A 7500-nucleotide genomic window follows, 5' to 3' on the forward strand; every position below is an offset into this window, starting at 1 on the left:
TCTCTCTCTCTCTCTCTCTCTCTCTCTCTCTCTCTCTCTCTCTCTCTCTCTCTCTCTCTCTCTTTCTCTCTCTCCCCTGTGGAGCTCGCCTTTGTTATGGTATGGTGTTACGCATGGTCTCTGAGAGATGAACACCGAAGGTGACTAAGATCTGTTCGAGGGAGAACATACTGGGGGAAAAAAGGAATCAGCGCTCTCGCAGAGAGCACAGACAACTATATTTTAGCGAATTCGCAAAAATAAACACTTTTTCCAAGCCTGTAATTAGCATGAACGCTGATTGCTTTTGCTGGAATTAAGGAGTTTGAGCTCCAGCTGTGGTGAGCCTGATTACTTAATAATACGGTGATAAACACAACTATCAATCAAAGACCAGGAAGGGTCTCCCAATTGAAGAGAGATCGGCCAAAACAAGAGCTTTCTGACTCTCTCATTGCCAGCACACGGCCGCGACTAAGTGTGTGTGTGTGTGTGTGCGTGTGTGTGTGTGTGTGTGTGTGTGTGTGTGTGTGTGTGTGTGTGTGTGTGTGTGTGTGTGTGTGTGTGTGTGTGTGTGTGTGTGTGTGTGTGAGTGCAATGAGGTGTAGGTGTGTGTTTGTGTTCTGGTGTTTACGTGTGTGGGTGTGTAAGAGGACACCTGTTCATGTGATGTAAGCACCGTTGTCGCATTGCAAACAACTGTAAGCCAAGGAGATGCGTCGCAGTCAACCCGAAATACACCTTTAGTTACAGGGATACTGACATAACCATGGAGATGTATATGAAAACATGGATGCAAATAGGCACTTAGTGTCGATGGCTGAAGTTTGCTATCAAACCAGAACGTTATAGTTTAATTACTGGGACTAATTATACAGCAGTGAAGTTTCAAATCCTTAAATAGCGCCATGCTTACTTTTATAACATTACTTGTTACAAAAGACAAAGTAGACCTTTAAATAAAATGTACGTTTTAACGACTGTACATCTTGACAACATTATTCATAAGATTTATATAATAATATATTAGATATATTATTATCTTTAAAACACCTGAGTCAATATTTCTTTGCCCCAAAATTACGACTTTTTAATTATGATTGGATTAGGATTTTATTTTGTTAAAATAACCTTAAATTCTTCCCATCAATTCTAATGAGTCAACAAAGCCTTACAGAGGACATTTATATGTCCCAAGGAACCATGACAATATTTTAGAAAATATGGTGGAAGGTAGTAAAAATAAGAAAACAAAAATGCAAAAAAATACATCTGAAATATATAGTAAAGTAATCCTGTTTGTAAAACTAACATAAATATCAATTTAATAATAATAAATATAACACAAAGTTGACCAAAAACAGATGGAAATATATTTTAAAGTTTTATTTGATTCAAAAGCGTTAAAAAACACAAATAGTTTAATACTTTCTAAGCAATGTGAGTTTACAATATATTTATGAATTTCCCATGTAGTTTATGAGGATAACAATTTGTCCCTCTGGGGCCTTAGCTATAATCTGCTAGTTTTATTGAGGGTTAAAAGTGAGGTAAGCGTCTGAAGAAACACAAAGCTGACCACCTCTTATAAGGAGACTAGTCCCAGGAGTCTGATAACCACTCCGCCTATTTCTGGACAACAATTTACTAGCTTACAAACATTTCAGTTTTGTTGTCGCTAAACAATTCCTTGCCGCATGGACGGCAGTAAATAAATTCAGGCATGGACGAGTATCCTGAACTTGGATGGGGGGGGGGGGGCTGGAGGGTTGTGCGTGTGTGTTGGGGGGCTTGAGGGGTGTGTGTGTGTGGGAGGGGGGGGGCTAGTCTGCAGCTATTTTCTCTCACCTCGCCGCTTTTAGCAGACCGTGGCTGATTTCCTTCCTTGCGTGACTCTAGAGTGTAAACACAGAGCCAGGGTGACTCATCACTACTTCTCACTTCCATGGTCTGATATAAACACGCCAAGGGGTCAGGGGTCACATGAAGAGGAGGGGGGGGGGGGGGGGGGTGAGGGGAGGGGGGGGGGGGCACAGGACAGTATGTCTCCCCTTCAGACATCCTCTCTTCTGTACAGAATTCCCAGCTTCCTGTGGGCGCCAGTCACAAGTCCCCGGCCGACGCGACCTGGAAGGGAAGAAGAAAGAGAAACAGAAAGTTAAGAAGAAAAAAAAAACAGAAGACGCGACGTCGGGCCCCGGACGAACGCCATCGCTCTCCATCACGCGGGTAACCGTGGCGATGGATCGGCGTTTATGGCCGCCCCGCTCTTTAGTGAAAATGGAAATTATAGGCCGTTCTGATGAGGCTGAATTTCGGCTTTGCCCTCGAGCGAGAGCGGGCATGCGATACAAATGAGAGGCTCCTCTCCTCTGCGCCTCCTCCAGCGGCTAGAGGGAATGTCATTAATCACATTTACTGCTGGCTCATGAAGTGGTGAACTGATTTACAACTCGTGAAAACCCTGTTTACACGTTACCTGCCAAGCTGCCTATTGAGCCGATTGGAAATTTCAGAAAGTGAGATCTCTTTTATATGCCTGCCCCATGAAGCCTGCATTAGCGTAGGGCAGTTCGGGGTGGGGGGAGTGAAGGGAAGAGGGGTGGGGGGTGTGGGATGTGGGGACTGTTACTTCCTCTGCCTGGACCCCCCCCCCCCCCCCCAACCCCCCCCCCCCCCCCCATCTGAAGAAGACGGGCCAAACACAATCCAGCATCAATCTCTGTGCTGTCACCTTGCTGCTCTACTGCTTTCCCAGCGCCATTGTTACAGAGCAGACCAGCGGAAAGAGGCCGGCAACAGGTGGACACATGAAGCCTCCTGACAGCTAGGCACTCCGGTTCCTCCCCAGCTCCTCACGGCACTAACGCACAGGACACAAGCAGCGCCCAGAAGGGGACGGCTAGCAACGCTCATACAGTCTACACGCACTCAGCCCTGCAGATCCGCACACAGGCCGATGATGACCATACAGCATAGACATTGGGTACAATAATCGATTGTTTGTGGACTTGTTTGGCTCCACAGCGATGCTTCGCGTCCTGCAATTGGAAAGCATTTCATCTTCGGCCCGGGGTAATGTTCGCCCACCTAGTAGCATGGGTTCCAGCCTCACTCCAGACCCTCATGGACCGCTCTGGTCTCTCTTCCATCTCTCTCTCTCTCTCTCCAATGCTCCACCCGGGATCACAGGCTAAAGCCTGGCAAGATGCTTGTCACATGATGCCCACGGTGTGCGATGCTTGACTGGGACCCCCCCAGTGCTCAGGAAATGCTCTCGGCCTTTTTCCCACCCTAGCCTTCCGTTGCGGAGAGTCCCGGCATTACGGGGGAATCCAGTAACCATCCAAGGCATTCCGGACTGATTCCGACCACGGCCGGGGCTATAGATTCCCACAGACAATGAGGATATGCTCTGGTTTTAAACCTGACTGTACAGCGCCGGAGCGCGCGGGTATCATGTTGTGACCTAACATAGCTGTTTATTGCAGCACTGAGCAGCTTCAAGTTCCACAATAGGCAATTACCAGAGCCCACTCATCCCCCGGTTCAAGACTACTCCCCTCAGTTCAATTTGTGGTTTTGTCTGAGGGTGGGTTGGGTTCTGTGCGGATTAAAAATAGGCATCGCATCCCAGACGTAAAAGAGAACTGCAATGGGACATGAGACGTGTATTGCAAACGAAAAAAAAAGCGATATCCCCCATTGTTGTTCACTGTTTGGGAATTCTTAATTGCTTTTTCCGAGGGAGCTCGCCGCCACAGGAAAATCCCCCTTCAGTGGCGGAGGGAAAAAGGGGTAGGTGGGCCGGGGTGATAAACAACATGGCTGTTACGTAAACACACATGCACAAACCCCTGTCGCCTGATGCGTGCCCATCAAACGGCCATCCAGGCCCCTATCAAAGGAGCTGACCTGCGCCCCGAGCCAGTGGCGGCCCGCGTCTGGCGCGGCCCCCCCTCCTGCTGTCGTCTTCTTCCCAGCTGTGGTCGTTCTGCTTCAGCTCTTCAGCTATTGACGTCTTCGCTCGTCTGCTTCAGAGGCAGACCGCTGTGGACCGGCCCTCTGCGGTTTCTGTAGCCGGGGAGGAGGGGGGGGGGGGGGGGGGCATGGTCTGAGACCAGGGCATGTTCCCGGTCGCGGTGTGGGGGGGGGGGGGGCATGCTGAATCAGCCCAGAGCACACACTGGGGAACGGGCCAGTGAGAACTGAAGAGAGGGAGAGAGAGAGACTGGGGAGACTGAAAACCAGATGACAGTGCAGGGATTGCGATGGATCCAGCCCATGCCTGATGAATTGGGGATTGTGCGCAGGGTAAAGGTGGGAGCGTACACCTGTGCGTGGGGCTGCTGTGTGCAGCTTTAGGGAGACATCTCCCAAGCCAACTTTATCTGTCTTTGTCGGGAACGGCACAGCTACAATAGGGGACCTGTGGCTGGAATGCTGCTTGTAGATAAAGGAAGATATGTTTGATGCAAATGATGCACAATCTGTGTTGCAATGGGATAATAAAAAGTATGGCTAGTCTGCCATCTAAAAGATTATGCTTGTTAGTAAATAATCATTATTATCAAAGGTCTTCAGCATGACTCATTTAAATAAAAGTACTTTGTTGACATTACTCTGGTTCAATATATTCCCATAATAGTTATATATCCGTATTAAAACAGTGTGATATTGGACCATCTTAAAGACCATTTATATGGCATTATGTATTTAGTTGGCTGGTGCAATAAAAATAAAAAAACATAAATACTTAACAAACTTTGTATTTCCTAAAACCATAATGAAAGAAGTAATTATAGGTTATGTTTCAGGCTATATATTTTCTATTGAGAAAAAAGTTTGAATAGCAAACAATAATGTTATTAAATGGACAATATTATTATTATTATCGTTTGAAAGCAAATATAAATCAAATATTTCCCCCTGCATACTACTGCATCATTATGGACTTTGTCAATAAAACATTACTGTCCATTTGAAATAGGCTTTACTTTGTTTTGGCGAAAGGTTTACCGTAGCCTATACATTTGAATTGCAAACGCTGTTTCGCCCTTACAAAATAAGCTATATATATATATTGTCCAATGCTAATAGCCTTTTTATACAATAACTTATTTTAGCATTTCATGAGCTGAATGCATAAATTAAATTGTATGGTATAAGGTTGCCTATTTTGGAGACTGGAAGTTTGCGCATGTTTCGTTTGACTGTAACTACAGCAGGGTTTGACGTCTGAGCAGCAGGCCTATCCAAGCTATGCCAAGTTTGCCTCGGAATGCGGTTTTAACAACGTCTTATGCACAATATAACTCCCGGGATGGTGACCACCCTGGATGAGCGGAATGATGTCTTCCTATAGGCCGACATGTTATTATTGGTGCCTACGCTTCACAAGTATTACATCATTCAGATAGACGACTGCAAGTAGGCCTACAATGAACGATAGGCCCAGTGTAGAACAATTAATATAGATATAGATAGATAGATAGATAGATAGATAGATAGATAGATAGATAGATAGATAGATAGATAGATAGATAGATAGATAGATAGATAGATAGATAGATAGATAGAGAGATAGAGAGATAGAGAGATAGAGAGATAGAGAGATAGAGAGATAGAGAGATAGATAGATAGATAGATAGATAGATAGATAGATAGATAGATAGATAGATAGATAGATAGATAGATAGATAGATAGATAGATAGATAGATAGATGGATAGATGGATAGATGGATAGATGGATAGATGGATAGATGGATAGATAGATGGATAGATAGAGATAGATCGATAGATGCGTTTATTGCCGTCTTTTGTACAGTCGTTTAGTTTGTTGTTTTCTTTATAAGTAGGATTCAATTGTATACAATTTACACTTTTTTAATCTCTACATTTATTAGAGTCAACTGAAATTTAAAACGTCGATCTAGAATCGAATATTCTATAATAAAAGCACATTATTCTATTGCTATTATTAGCCTACTGGCCGTGCACAATTATAGTCTATATTAATTTAATTCTGGAGGAAAATTAACAAGTCAAAATGCTATTTAAAAAGAGGAAGAGGAAAAGGCAATAAACAATCAAAACGAGGCAAAAATACAGCCACCATAAAGAGTAATGACAGTTTAAATTCCTCGTTTGATAAACTCCAAGGGGTTATAACAACACAACACAATGACCAAAACGTCAACACTAATTTAGAAACGCCCTTGCCATTACAGCCACTTTACTGGAATTTTCAATATAACGTCAATAACTATTTACATGAGTACCATAAAGATAATTGATTTGTTTCTGACAATTATAACTTATATTTTTAGGGCCATTTGCAATGTAAGCCTAATCAAATTCAGGTGGCAGCCTATTGCACAATGCTGTAGAACGCGGGCCAGGGCGCATGCATTGCGATCAAACGCATTTGTGATTACGCATAACATGCTATTAATACGGCCAATGTGTACAGTTAATTGTGCCTACAAGTGGCCACACGTTACACAGTATTTTAAAGGGCACCGTGCCAACACAATCTTCCTTTGCGCTCATGAGAGAAGGGCGCGGGGAGGGGGGTTAATTGTGAAATCCTGCCAAGAAAATTAAAAAGTCGTCGTGCGTCGTTCTCCTTGCTGTTGATTAGTTGAAAGGGTGGCGACCATCAACCACACAGCTCACATCCACGGGGCGATCCAGCGCGCGCAATCAGTGGTCTGCAAGCAATCCCCCTTCTTTCTTGTTCACATAAACACCACTTAAACAAAAATATACATGGCCACCTACAGCGCCATGGAAAGTGATGAAGGGATACCTACTCGGACACTATACTGTTTTCAATTAAAGGGACAACGCCAATGGGCAGTGTCGTGACGCGTGTCGCGGCGGTTCAATTGTCTCTGACGTTTCTTTTTTTGATAATGCGGACTAGTCACTTTCCGAAAATGTCGAAATAACAATAATAAAACGCAAATAAATGGCTATAGATATGTATAGTATATTATATATAGTTTAATATGCTTAAATATGTTGGTGTATTAGGTTATGCAATTGTATTGTAAGCCTCAAAGTAGCGTGTGGCATGTGAGGATGAATGAATCAACGAAGCCAACTAAAAAAAAATAAGTGATGAACATAATTTGTTCAATAATCAATATCATCATTAAATTATTGACTACAAAAATAACGGCATACAAATGGTATTTATATTTAGTTGTAGCTGTATCTAAATGGCATAAATTATTGTAAATGATCGAACCATTTTGATAGGCCTATTACATGTTCCATTTTTTCAAATAAGACATCTTATGAAGTGCCTGTTGTTAAAATATATCCACTGAAGCAAGGGGCTGTCCATAAAAAGCGAGGGAGGCAAACAAATTGGCAATAAATGCTTAATTAAGTGGACAAATTGGCGAAACCTTTACTAAGGAACAAGAGACTTTGTTTTCTGATGTTTTAAGTGGACCCTGTCAATAAAATGAAAGCAAATATTTAAGAGTTTGGTTTCAAGTTCAATTAGC

This window comes from Gadus chalcogrammus, chromosome 14 (assembly GCF_026213295.1).
Source record: "Gadus chalcogrammus isolate NIFS_2021 chromosome 14, NIFS_Gcha_1.0, whole genome shotgun sequence".
Taxonomy (NCBI): domain Eukaryota; kingdom Metazoa; phylum Chordata; class Actinopteri; order Gadiformes; family Gadidae; genus Gadus; species Gadus chalcogrammus.